Below are 13,985 nucleotides of genomic sequence, written 5' to 3'. Positions count from 1 at the left end.
GTGTACGTGTGTCAAAGTCTTTGTGTGTGAAGTAAATGTAACTGTTGAGTTACTCTAATCCAAAGAGAAAAGAATATTAAAATTCTGCTAGAAATTCTGCTTAAAATAAGCCACCAAAGGTAAATACTCTCACCTTGTTTGTTTAGCCAGAAAACAGGGTGAAGAGAAATGGGCACCAGTGGTTATGTACTGAGGCAAACATGGCTGTGAGTAGTTTTGAGGAATGGGCAAACCTGACTGGAAACTCAAAGTGACATCCAACATCTGAAAAGAATTGGCACAGAATACTGGACACTATAAATTTATTTTCCGCCTAACAGAATTTAGACCTTCATAGTTGAAAAGCTCCCCTTTTGGGAACCACTGCAGGGATCTTTTTCTGCTGTCTCTATTAGTGTCTTCCCTTTTTTTTGCATTAACAGTTTAAAAGCTTGTTTATCAAGTCTCCCTGACCAGATCAATTTTAATCTTGTGCCAGTAAAAGTGTGTCATCCACACTCTTATGGCACAAAGGGGGGATTGTGGGAAGAATCCAGAGAAAGAAATATTTTGGGAAACATTAAAAAGGCAGAATATATTTATCCAAAGGAATAATGGAGAAGATCTTAAAGGCAGAAAAGCAAGCCCAGTTTTCTTAATAGCCCCAAGCAGAAACTAGGCAGAGGCCAGCTTTTAGAAATGCAAATTTAATAATCCATTCAGGAAGGCTGGGGCCAGGAAGCTAGAAGCTGAGATTAGGAAGACAAAGACCTCTAAAATCTATATACCCCACCCAAACTCTAAAAGACATGACCTTTGGGGACATAATAGGATTAACCCACCAATACCAAAAGGGCACACTCAGACTCAGGTCAAGTACATGACACAGAAAATACGAAGCTTCAAACAGGAACAGGAAACAACCTCAAGAGCCTCAGCAAGTATAAAAACCCACCACTCCCAGCAACATGTGGTCAGGTTTCCCAGAGCCATGCTTGTCTGGCTCTGCTCTTCAATAAACTCTAACCTTCTTTCTAAAGCAGTCTCCATTTTGTTTATTCCCAGCTTGGACTGGACCCTGATGAAGATTTTTCTTTCTACACTAACATCAAAAATATCTCTGGAACTGTTCTAAGCACTTTTTCTTGTTTTTCTTATTATTGATTATATTAAAAAAACATTCTTCTGTTCAGCCGTCCTATAAATAACCAGAAGCATGGGAAGGGCACAGAGTTTTTTTAAAGGCAACCTATAGCTTTTCTCTGGACTGCCAGGAACACAGTGTTCAAAGGACCTAGTCTGCGCTAATGGTGCTGATACTTTCTCTGATATAAGACTGCAATGGCCCTCAGGGTGTAAGAACAGTTTTACCATCTTCCTGAATGCATTCTACAAAGATGGAAAATATATTACAATAAAAGGGCTATAGCCCGCCTCCCTCCAAATGTAAAATGAATAGTCTTACGGCTCCTTGAAAGGTACATAGGACTTAATACAGCACCCTCTCCCCAACTTAGTGCCTTCCCCACCCACCCCGTTTTGGATTCAATCACCGTAATTCCCCACAAATATGTCTAGGACTTCATAAATCCAACCACACTGTGGAGGTGGGGGGAGTACTAGTTTAGCAATGTGGAGGAAATCAGGTCGAACTATGTAAACAACCAAGAGATATACTGTATTGGCGGAGAGTTCTTGATCTGGATGGTTGAAAAATGCATTAAATGCTAAAGACATCGTAATAAATCCCAAAAGTCACACATTTAAAGGATTCAGCCTATCTTGCTTTAGGATAAACTGACTCACTTTTCCTGCTGGTATAATTGCACGGTATGCACAAGTCACCACAAAAAACGCGGGTAACCGCACAGCGACTCTACACCAGGGAACTAGCTTCAACTGTGACTCTCCCTCCAACTCTTATTGCAGAACACAAGCGTTCTGTTTTGATAGGCAGCAAGCAACCAAATCCATCTGGTTCCGTATAAACAAATTGAGGGAAAACCAGCGAAAGTGGGAAGATCGAGTATTGCACGCGCGAGGAGGGCCAGCCTTCCGCGACCTCCTGCTCTGGCTGGCTGCAAAGCAGGCAAACGATGCCCGCTCGCTCACCAATTTCCAGGAAAAGAATTCAAACTACAACAGAGGAAGGGCAATCTGCATTGCAAACGGGGGGGGGGGGAGAGAGAGAAGGGGGGGTGTAATGTCTCTGTCCTTGGCAGATGGTCTTACCCAGTGTGCATTGTTCCTTTAGTGTCTCCTTTATCCACTGTAATTGGATCCTGGAGGGAGCCAGCGAGCAAGGGAGGGACGGAGGGAGGCTGGGCGAGCTCGCTGGGGGCGGAGGGGAGGCAAAATAGTCCCGAGGCTTTGGCCTGCGCCTCCCTCGCCTGTCAAGCGCTTGATTTCATTGTTCCAGGCTGATGTCACTCCCAGTTGTTACAGACGCTTCTCCGGGTAACAATGTGGGACTAGGAGGCACAAAGGACCTTTCTGGAGACACCCCAAAGGTAAGAGGGAGAGAGAAGTAACTGCGTCGGAGTTGGGGATGCTAAAGGAGCCGGGCGTCTTGGGGAGCGACCTCGGAGCAGCATGCGCACCCCAGGCACCGTCGCCGCCAAAGCAACTTTAGCAGCTGCAGGAGTCGCTCGCTCCCTGCCGCCGCATGCAAAGCGCGCGGCCCCTAGGAAAGCGCGCGGCTCGGCCGGCGGGAATTCTAGGGAAGGGGAGGAAAAAAGTTTGGCTTCCCATCTGGCTGAACCGTGTGTATCCGCGCCGGTTTTGGACAGAAGTTTTCTACAGGGAGCGGTCAGGACGGGGTACGGTGTTGCGGCACTGGGAGTGGGTGGACTAGTTGTTGATGCCCGGTTTCCCCCACACGCACGCATACCGCGACGCGCCATCCCACACCTCGCTCTTAGTTCTTCAGTCGTTGCGGTGTTCGGATCCAGCGCGTCTCAAAATCCGATGCCCGGGAAGATCGCTTATCCCCCGAACCCCTAATTAGTAAATCCAGCGGCCATCATCTGGCGCTGCGTCTTTGCAGAACTTGGGCCAAGTTGACCGGTCGCAGACTTCTCACGTCTTCAGTATTGAGTTAATTGAGGCGATTGGAATCCAAGAAAAGGCTAAGATCCCTAGCTCAAATTCGGCAATCCTGCCTTGATCTTAATTCCCAGCTCTGGTCTATGTACCAAACCTCGCTACCGCTCGGGGATCTTTCAACCTTCTTATGCCACTCTGTTCTCAGCTGACGGTCAGCACCTGCTCTTTCCATTTGTTTTCCTCCTGGATGGTCCCCTCAAACACAGGATTTTCTGGGTCAGGACCTTCAGCCCCCTCCCTGGGCACTTTTGATTTTATTAGCTTCCTGTCCTGCTTTATCTGCGTGGTTCCTCCTTTCTTTCACTGGCCAACTTCTTAAATTGTCTCCTGGCACAGATGAGTTGTTAGCACCTTTCAACTAACTTCAGGGCTGTGCGGTTAGCGTACGGTTGCTTACACCTGCCCGCGTACCCCCCCCCCAATTCCTATATTTGTACCCTGTTCATCTTCCTTCCTGTCCTGAACTTAGAACTGGCATGGCCTATTTCTGTGCTCAGATTGCTATTGTGGTGAGGCCCTTGGGGACAGCTTGGGTGATGAATCTCTACCCAGCTCATTCCATTTGTCACACAGCCTCTGTTTCCAGCACCTGCCCCCCCCCCCGCACTTTGGCAGCAGATTGCATTTGTTCTGCACACATCCTTTTGTTCCCCTCCACTACAGAATGCCAGCCCTCTCCCAGTCATTTCTCATCCTCTTTATTAAGGGGGGGGCACCAATTATGATAACCAAAAAGAAGGATGAAGATGGTACTGGTTTGGTCAAGGGAGGGGAACTTTGTTTCAGCCAGCCTTGTGTTAAAATGATGCCAAGAAGGGTACGCCGTACTTTATTTTTTGGCTATAAACTCTTTTTACCAGCACGTGACATTCTTTGCACCTGGTGTGCTCCTGATATATTAAGAATGTAACTCCCACAATTATCAGCCATGCTGGAGAGGGCCACCAATGACCCATCATCATACAAAATGGCCTACTGTATCACATGACCACTCTAGGACATTTGTCTCTCCAAAGCTGTCTGACCATTATTGTGGGGGAGGTTATGATATGAGGTCCTAAACAAACTTACTTAAAAATAAATTCCTGATAGTCTTAATTCCAAGCAGATATGTTTAAAAACAGAGACATCAATTCTGCCCAAGGTGGTACCTCCCAACAGCCTGAATGTCTAGCCAGAACAACAGAACCGGAGAGCGCAAATTTAGGAAAGGCTGGGGAAGCCAATTTGTTAAAGAAATTCAGTGAAAGTGAGCTTTTGCTTATTGAAATGTCATTTTCTCCTAAAAGGCAGAAGCGCATGTTTGTGTGTAAGTTTTACATGTTTTCATGTTGGAAAAGTGAAACCATACAAAGAACAAAGCTCCAAAAACAAAGGTTGGATCTTAGTCCCATCCAGAATTTTTCTCCCAAGTTAGGGATCTGTAGCTTGAAGGGTCGCATCAGGCTTTTTATGCAGCAGGTCAAGAGCCACAATCCAAAAAAGACTGGGACGGAGCTCATTTTGAGTGCAGGACCAAGAGTTTAAACACATGAAATGGATTCCTGGAATATCCGCAAGGCATAAGACACTCCTTAACCCTTGCCCTTGCCCTAAAAAAGGGTCACAGATCTTTGGCCCCATCTGCTCAGCAAAAAAATGGTGGAGAATTACATGCAACTCTGGACTGTACCTTTTATAAAATTTTGTCTAACTAATTTTCTCTTTTTAAAAAACAGCCCTTGACCTCATTAAATAAGTAAATAAGAACTTTGTCTCCTAAGGGTGCCTCTTCCTCCTTCTCCTTCCACCCTTCTGATAATAATCTATTTCATGTGACCAGCTAACTCATCCATAAGGCCTTCTGTTCCGGAATTCTGCAGGGCATCTTCTACAGTAAAAGCCCTGTTCTAATGAATTTTTTATCCTCCTCTGGTGCTTTTACAGCCTTGATTACATTATCCCAATTCCCTCTTTCTCCTCAAACATTTGCCTCTTTGTCTCGTTAAGATCCACACATCCTCCACCCTTCCCTGTCCATGCAGTTTGGGAACTGCACATCAATATTCAAAGCAGCAATGAGGTCATTTTTCCAAGGGCTTCTCCTCTCCTCCTCTTCACTATTCAGGAAACACACCAGGAATTGTTCTTGTGCTCCAGTAAGAGATCCCTCTCATGTGAAAGCTGGGGGTGAGTGGGGGAAGATTAATGAGAAAGCTGCCCACATAAGCAAGCTTCCATTGGCAGCTTATTAAAACTATGTTATTCTTTGTGCTCTCCAGCTGCATTGGTAGGAAATGGAAAAAGAGTTCTTATTTAGAGTGGCTTTGTAAAAAGCCAGGATATAATCAGTGATTTTTGTGCATTTCAGGAAAGTTATCAGTGGTTAGCCATTATTAGGAAGATAAAGTAAAATCACGAAATGATGAGGATTTATCATTTTTAATTGCTTTAGGGTGTGATTAGAATCAAGCCTAAAGATCCTGTCTTACCTCTGCAGCATGTCCCTCTATTGTCATCAGTGATAAAAATAAGTTCTGCTAATACCAATTTCAAACTGGTGAGGTACTGTTTTTAAAGAGTCCTCTTCTGAATATTTTCCAGTGGACGCATTCATATTTGATTCTTTCTACTGGGTAGAAAGAATTAAAGGCACTCATTCTTTAAAAGAAACTAGTTGGGAATGATTGGATGTGAGAAATTGTTAGTTGAGCTTTATCATAACAAAATCCACATTAACTTTTAGCAAAGTTAATGTTGGTTTTATTATGATGAAGCTAGACCAACTATTATACTTCTGTGTTTCATTTCTATGCCTTCCAAAGAAGGTTTCTTACAGTTAATATATTAAGGATACTCTAAAGAAGTAGCAGGATGAGCTAAAGAAGGACAACACTGATGATGTCATGCAACAGGGAGGAATTGAGTTTTCTCAGGGGAACAGAATGAAACAATAAATCAAATTGCAGATAATCAAGGTCAGGAATGAGAAATAATGCAGAGCCTTCTTTACAACAATGCAAAGTGAAACCCATGTCTCAGATATCAGATTGTTAAGGAAGCGTCTTTTTTTTCTCCAGCATCCGTTCCCATATATTGGGGAACTCTAAAGACTTTAGGCATTGTTTTGATTGGTACTTTTAGCTTTAATAATGTCTAAAGCAAACATTCATAATTTGTCAATACATACTTTCAGAGAGAGTTTTTTTTAAAAAAAATAATAATTTTATTTGAAAGCTTTTCTTACGAGAATGTTTATGGGTAAGGTTAGATTTGCCTACAATATTTCAGACCAGACTGGGATAGGCCTTTGGAATATTGCCTGTGGTTTTACTAGGCCTGGGCCCATGTTTCTTCAGTTCTGAATTTACTTTGTAGAGCCTGAATGTCCACTAGTGCCAGCGTTAAGGTTATACATTCATTGTTAGAGTGATTTTTGTTTTTTAAAAAGGGAAATTTCCAAGCATGGTAGAACTTTTTGTCCACACCTACCTGCCTGCCTGCCTGCCTGCCTACCTACCTACCTACCTACCTACCAACCTCTCTCTCTCTCTTTCTTTCTTTCTACTGGAAGAGATGATGCCCGAGGTCTAATTTATTTTTAGAACAAAAGGTGGCAGATCTATTCACCCTGAAATTCTGTATGTGCAAATTATACACCCAGCACAAAAACTATAAACTAATCTCGTCAGTCTTGGAAAAAGATGGGAATAGTGCCAGGAGCATGCTACCCGAATGCTATGAAACCTTGTATGAAATTAAAAATGGCCTGGGAATCCTATGGGAATGTAAAGATGAAGTAATATTTATTGAATACACATATATTGGGATGTGAATAATATGATATACATAATAATAAGGATATCATTTGTGAATGATATTTAATGTGTACTGAGTACTACAGGTATAGTAATGTATCTTGGCAATATTATTACTGCCATACACAATTGCTGCATATGGTCCAGTGCACAAGCCGGTTCCTGTAGCTCAAGAGTATTTCTTATAAAAGTAGCTGTGAAAAGGTAATAACTGAGTCAGGTATAATGATGTGTGCTAGAAGGGTTTGATATCAGACTTCATGTGATGCCATTCAGAATAGAATTTGTGGGGAGAACTGCAAGGTGCCATTCAGTCAAAGGGTCCCCTAATATCCCAGTGTTAGCTTATTCCAATTTTAGATAGATAGATAGATAGATAGATAGATAGATAGATAGATAGATAGATAGATAGATAGATAGATAGATAGATAGATAGATAGATAGATAGATAGATAGATATTGTTATCTAAAGCCCAGTGCCAAAATTATTCAGCTGCACCATTGTCTCAAAGTACACCCTGCATCAGTCTGGAAGACTTCTTGGATTGACAAAGTATGTTACAAGCCAGTTGCTGGAAAATGGGCTAAGCTATTGAGCCTTTTCTTTGTAAAGTCATAAACTAGTAAGTTTAATTTAAAACTATGTAAGTCACAGTTCTGTGGCTCAAGGAGAAGAGACTAGTGTAAGATTCATTGAATCCTTGATCCTTTTTTTTGTTTTTTTGAGGGAAACAATTTGACATTGGATTTTCTCTCCTATCTGCCAAAGATTGGCTTTTTCTCAGATTAGGCCACAAAAGAGAACACAAGAGGACAGATAGGCTAAGGAAAAGCTAAATCTAAAGTTTTGCTGTCACTTCATTACAAACCCCCCCCCCCCTAGTAAAAAGAAGTTTAGTGTTTAACAAAAAGAAGAGCTCTGAATTCTTACTTCCATCCTGTTGATTTTCAGTTGGAATGTCCCAGATATGGTAAGAAGATTTATTTGCCCACATGTGAAATATTTTCATTAAATAATGTTTTATTATTTAAGAACTACATATAATGAAAAAAGTATATTCACAAATTAGATTGTAGCTAGGGAAATATTGTAACCCTAGCTAATAGGAAAAAACTTGTTTTTTTACAAGAAAAGGAGGTACAAAAGCTGTCCTATTTGTACAATAAATAAATGCAAGAGAATGAAATTAACTAAGACAACTTTCTAACTTTTATTTTTCCAGGCCTCTTGCATTCATTCATTTGGATATCCAAAAACATGGTTTCCACGATTTCTGTACATGGGTGTGGATTCTAACTAATATCTGGACTAAGGTTACAGTTTGATTCAGGATAAGTAGTGTAATAATAAGACATGTGGCTTGGGTTATGAGGAAGATAAAACCCCAAATGCCTCTCCCCATAAATTAATTCACCCAAGCAACCCAAAGAATCAAATGTACAAATTAAAAACAAATCTCTTTATCAAGTTATATAACTATTAGATTGTGATTCTCTTTTTTAGGACCTGAACTCGTGTTTTCATATTTTTCAGTGATCCATATTGACATTCATTAATAATTAATGAGCCTATGCCAATACTGAGTTTTCAGTAAGCCTCCACTATATATCCTGACCATTGGATAATGTTTGATCTTGGCTCTTCATATGGGTTGCTCTGGTGTTTTGTTTTTTGTTGAGTTGAATTTACATAACTTCATGTTGCTAATCTCAACAAATGTCTAGGATACATTAGAAGAATAGTGATTGAACCCTTGCATTTTTAGAAAGCCTAACGTAAACATATTAATCTGATGTGACAGGCAAGGCCTATCTTGAAAAAATTAATATCACATTTCTAACTTTGTCTAATGATAGCCCCTGGCTAATCTTGTCTATGCTGAAAAGCTAGGAAGGATTTGGTATGATTAGTACTTGGTTGAGAGGCCCCCAGAGAATTCCTGAGTCCTGGGAAAATTGAAAAAATCACCCTGAAAGAAGGCAATGCAGCCAACCACTTCTTGATTACTGCCAAGAGAACGATGTGGATATGTCCATGAAGTCACCAGGAGTTGAGCTGAACTTGAAGCAACTTTAAGCTTACCTATGATTAAATGTTTGTTTCTTATGTCTCATATTAATGTGCTTTTTACGTAGGTCACTAATGCACTGGTACCCACCTTGCAAATTAAGAAAATTTACTTGATTAGGCCTCCTAGAGAAACAAGAAAAGTTCATCTTTTGAGACTTCTGGCGCAATAATTAGCAGGTTCCGTAGCACTTTGTCAGCCCACAGCCTGAACTGTTTGTGGCTGCAGCTGGATAAAATTCAGTTTTCTCTTCATGCTTCCTTATCCTCTGAGGGTAATCTGAGGTTTTTGAGAGCTGGGCTGAGACCTGGGAGCCAAAGTGCTGTCAATGGATCAGGCACTAATAAGATGCGAGGGCTGATGATCCTTTCCATTGGCAAATATTGCCATTCTTACCATCTGCTGTCTTTTCAAGCTGCTGGTTGCTTATACTGTCTGTGGCATCTTTGTTTTCCCTGTCATCTGTGAAATCAACAATAGCCACAGCAGGAGATTTCCTCTCAGACAAGCTTACTTTGCCTCAGTTTCTAGAGGTGGGGGGTTGGCATTTCTTCCTATCGCCAGAGCCATCCAAAGTATGACAATATGAAAATGTGCATTAAGATTGATCATGTTTGATGCAGTCTAAGTACATATATTCAAAAACGAGTTCCACTGATTTAATGCCAAGTCAGTAAGAAATATATGTTTGGGGCTAAAACCTTAAGAACACTGTAGTTCTTTGACAAAGTGATGAGATCATGAGTGAATTCAATTCAACATTTAACATTTCTGATAATCCTCTGGTTCCAAGTTGTTCTGTATCCCTGTTTCTTTCTTGTTTTTAAGATGTCTGCTTGTTCATTATTATTCCACATAACTGAGTAGCTGTTTACTTTTCACTTGTCCCTTTGTTTTTGAAATTTTGTTCAGCTGGCAACAGAGCTAAAGCTGCATTTTGTAGTTTTCTACTTTCTGTGAGCAAGTCACATATTTGCTCCTCTGAATTTCATTTCTGTAACTTTATGCCAGAAATGTAACAGTGACAGTAAAATGCCTATGTAATCCACTGAGCGGTCTTTGTTTTTTTTAATCACAAGATCCATTGTCATGGTAAAAATAACTACTTGGATTGTGCGAACAAACGTCTAGGATCTAAATTGACCCTTATAGCATTGACGTTACTGCTGAAACTTCTGAACTAAGCCGGTCTCCATGGTCACCAAAGAATCAGGATATAAATGAGATTAAATGCTTAATGAGGTTGTGTTTCAATCACATGTATGGAGTTATATTGATTACTTGCTCAGGAAAAGTATTTTGCTATGTTGAACCATGCAAATGGCATGTCAGTGTGTGTGATCAGCCAATCTAGATGTAGTACCCCATGGATAAGAAATATGAAGCAGCTTGAAATGTAACATTATACTTTAGTAACATATGATAGTACATTTACATACAAAAGCTCAACATTCTTTAGTCAAAATAAACTCTGCTTACAAAGTTAAGCCGCCTCTATTATTTCTACTCTTATTTTCTTGTCAATGTATTTGTTCCCTAATGTATAAATCTCTAGCTGCACATTAATAATAGTAAATGCTTGGTATGGGTCAAGAGCCGAAATCCATCTGCAGAGATAATGTTAAGTATTATCTTGGCAAGAGTTACATTTTTTATTGCGTGACTTTGGAAAAGTACATGCCCTCTGCCAATTGGCTTGTGAGTAAATAAAATATAGAAAGCAAGTCCTTTTACAATGAACATGTACTAAGCACAGAAATATACAAGAACATCCTTAATGGAAAATGAAGTATTATGGAGCCTACAGAATAAGGGGAAATTATGTGGATAAGTAATAATGATATAATTTTGTTTCAGCTGATTTCATTGAATTGTCTTATACAGCATCTTTTTCACTTAGAGAATAAATAATACCTTTATCTATATTAAAGTTTAATTCTCAACTTAGATTCTCATCTAAAGTTTATAATAGCATTTTGGATGGTTCCCAAGATAAGGGAATGAATGCATCTTATTTTTAGTTATATGCTTCAGTGAAGTTGTCAGTTCCCTGGATTGTTTCGATCCTATTGAGAACTGATCTAGAATTAGTGCTACTCTGGTATTACTTTGCTATGCAGTAGGCCAAGAAAGGCTCAATACAATAAATCCCCTTAAAATTACATTCCAGATGTTCCCAAACATTTGGAGGTGGTGGGTATATTTGGAATTTTGAGAACATTTCATAATGACTAGGAGCTTTCTTACTCACCAAATGGCTGCCATAGAAGAATCCAATCATTTACAAAGTACTGATTTACAAGAATACTACCTGAAACTAGTCTGCACTAGAATACTAGAATACTACCTGAAACTAGTCCTCCACCTGCATGATGCTCTCTACCACCCCTGCTTATCTTTGTCTTTTTTCTAGGCAGCTGTGCCCACTTCTAAGCCACTGATCATGCTTATGGTGAGGCTCAGAAGCATCTTGTAAATAAAGGTGATGTTAGATGTGTGTTGGGGGGGGAGTACTTTGCAGCAAGATGGGGTTCTGTCTTATATAAAAAAAATGCGTGAGATAGGAAGACTGATGGGTGGGGAAAAAAGTGTCTATTACAATGTTGGTGCTTCTAGGTGTGATCCTGGGTCCCTCTATTTTGTCCTATGCAGTTTGGAAGTTTTGTCAGTCTTACCACTCTATAGCCACATGAATTTTATGCCATGTTAAAAGTCCACTCTACTTTTTTCATAGCATATCAGACTTTAGGGTTTGTGGAATTAACATGAAACTTTTCAAAAAGAGCTTTAGGAAATAATTCCCATAGTTTCCTAGTGGGTATATCTATCTATCTGTCTGTCTGTCTACCTACCTACCTACTATTTTGGATAGATTAAATTATTGAGATTATGAAGTCATGGTAGAGTATTTGAATTAAAAAAAATTCTGTTTGTTTCAAACACTCCCAGTTCTGCTGCCTTCTATCTAGTTTTGTTTATGGTAAGGATATAGAAAGAAAAGCATAATGGAGGTAAGGCATACAAATATAAAACATGTTGATATTGTATTTATTGGTTAAACCTTTTAACTCATATAATTAAAAATTCAAATAGCATTCAGTAGGTAAAATTTGAATTAGTCTTTGGCTATTTACAGTATCATTCCTCTATGACGTTCAGAAATTAATATCTACAATCCCAAAACCATTTTTAAAATTATGTTACATTTTTGGAACAAGTACAAACACTATTTATCTCCAGGTCTTTCTCTTTTTCCCCCATCCCAAATCATCCTTATTAGAAGCATGAGGATAAATTTGTTCTATTCAAGGAATAGCATAGAAGATTTTATAGAATTAACTATTAAATTATTGATAGAAGCTCTGGTAGTGATGAATATATTCTGCAAGAGATTTGTCACAAATTCTAGTAAGTCAAGTTCAATCCTTCTCCCATGAATTATTTATGTTTCATCAGCTCAGACTATTATCAGCAGCTGAAGGATGGTATACATCTACTTCATTGAAAAGCAAGGTTTTTTTTCCAATCTTATATCAATCATACCTCTTATATTAATCATAAGTCTTTAAGAACTTTAGGAAGGCAATCTAGAATCACTACTTGAGGAATCTGATTAGAACTTTCAGCAGAGAATTTAATACAAATTATCAAGCACTGAGCATGAAAGTGATCTATAGATGGCATTCCAGTCTGTTAAATTTGCAGTTATGTAAACTTTTTAATTTTGTTGGTAAGGTGTGATTAGGGGCAATTGCTTCAAATGAATGTTGCTAATGAACTATTGTTGAAATCAGAAGATCGTTCAACTGACTTTCACAGTCGATACTGTTGTTAGTTTATTGTACATTTTTTTCCTAATACATAAGAATTCATGCAGCCTAATACATAAGAATTCATGCAGCCTTTCCCATTGCCAATACAGGGCTTCTTAGCTGATATCGATAGAAAACTGCAATACATCTGATCAGTGACATTTAAAAGCATTAGTTATTGCTTTGGCTGAAAAAATAGAAACACTTCAGTAACCAGTTATTAATTATATTGGCAATAGTTTTTCTAGGGAGGCCACTAGGAAACTTCAGAGTTATAGGAAACAAAAACAATGCAGCATTCTTTGTATTGCTGCAGAGAATATACACCAAAGAGTATGAATGTGCCCATATTATCACTAGAAGATCAGCATCTCTCATCCTTCCAAGTGAGGGCATAAAGTCATCTTCCAAGGCAAGTTTGACTCATGGTGATTTCACAGACACACCTTTGTAGCTTTATTGTACTATAAAGTGGTTTTCTTTCAACTTCATGGTCTAGAGTAGACTGTAGCCCTAGGATTTCTTGGCATCTTTCATTCAAAGCTATTGCCTTTGGTCCTGCTTAATTTTTAAACATTCATTGACTAGATATGATCCCTTTGCTGGGCAATAGCATAATCTTCACTTGATTGTTTTTACCATTTTTTGCAAAACAAGAGGCTTGATTTGGTAAGCAAGCATGCTTCTCTTTGACCCTGTCCAGGCAAGTTTTATCACAAAAGCTACAGTCCCCATATTAAGCAGCCTGCCTCACTCAAATCAGTGTAAAATGTTTTTGAATAAAATTGCGTAGTAATGGAGTGTAATCAAATTTAATCATGACTTATATCATTACCAACAACATTAGAAATCCAGATATCTGAAGATAAGAAAGGAACCATATGTGCAAATTTACATAGTAACACAGTAACAACACATGTAAAAATTGCAAAGCATTTTGATTATGATATTTGAAATAATTGTTCAAGGTGGTTTGGTTTGGCTCAAAACATCATCTGAAATAGAGGATTTCTCATCCTGTGTTAAAAAAAAATAAAATTAAATCATAGGTTTTTCTTTGAAATAAAGTATTAATACAATAATCATGAAATTTAACAAAGGTTTGATTTCTCCTGGGAAACAGAAATTAGAGAAAGGGATTATTGGTAACAGTCAGTTATGTAGGAAAAAAACTTCATAAATACAGGCTAGTTGTCAGTAATTCCTCTGACTGAGAGCATAAC

General features: G+C 39.1%; 1 protein-coding gene across 1 annotated transcript in view; it reads left to right on the top strand.

The window, feature by feature from the left end:
- The first annotated feature begins 2,393 nt into the window (after nt 1–2,393).
- The window catches only part of PCBP4 (poly(rC) binding protein 4), a 57,947-nt gene continuing 46,355 nt past the window's right edge, over nt 2,394–13,985 (top strand). The window contains exon 1 of the mRNA XM_029284894.1: nt 2,394–2,489. The gene's annotated coding sequence lies outside the window, so the exon portion shown is untranslated. The remainder of the gene's footprint in view (nt 2,490–13,985) is intronic.

The sequence above is a fragment of the Protobothrops mucrosquamatus genome, unplaced genomic scaffold (genome assembly GCF_001527695.2).
Source record: "Protobothrops mucrosquamatus isolate PMUCROS unplaced genomic scaffold, P.Mucros_1.0 scaffold_152, whole genome shotgun sequence".
NCBI classification, from domain to species: Eukaryota; Metazoa; Chordata; class Lepidosauria; order Squamata; family Viperidae; genus Protobothrops; species Protobothrops mucrosquamatus.
The sequence above is the reverse complement of the archived record's forward strand: the minus strand, read 5'-3'. Positions and strand labels throughout refer to the sequence as shown.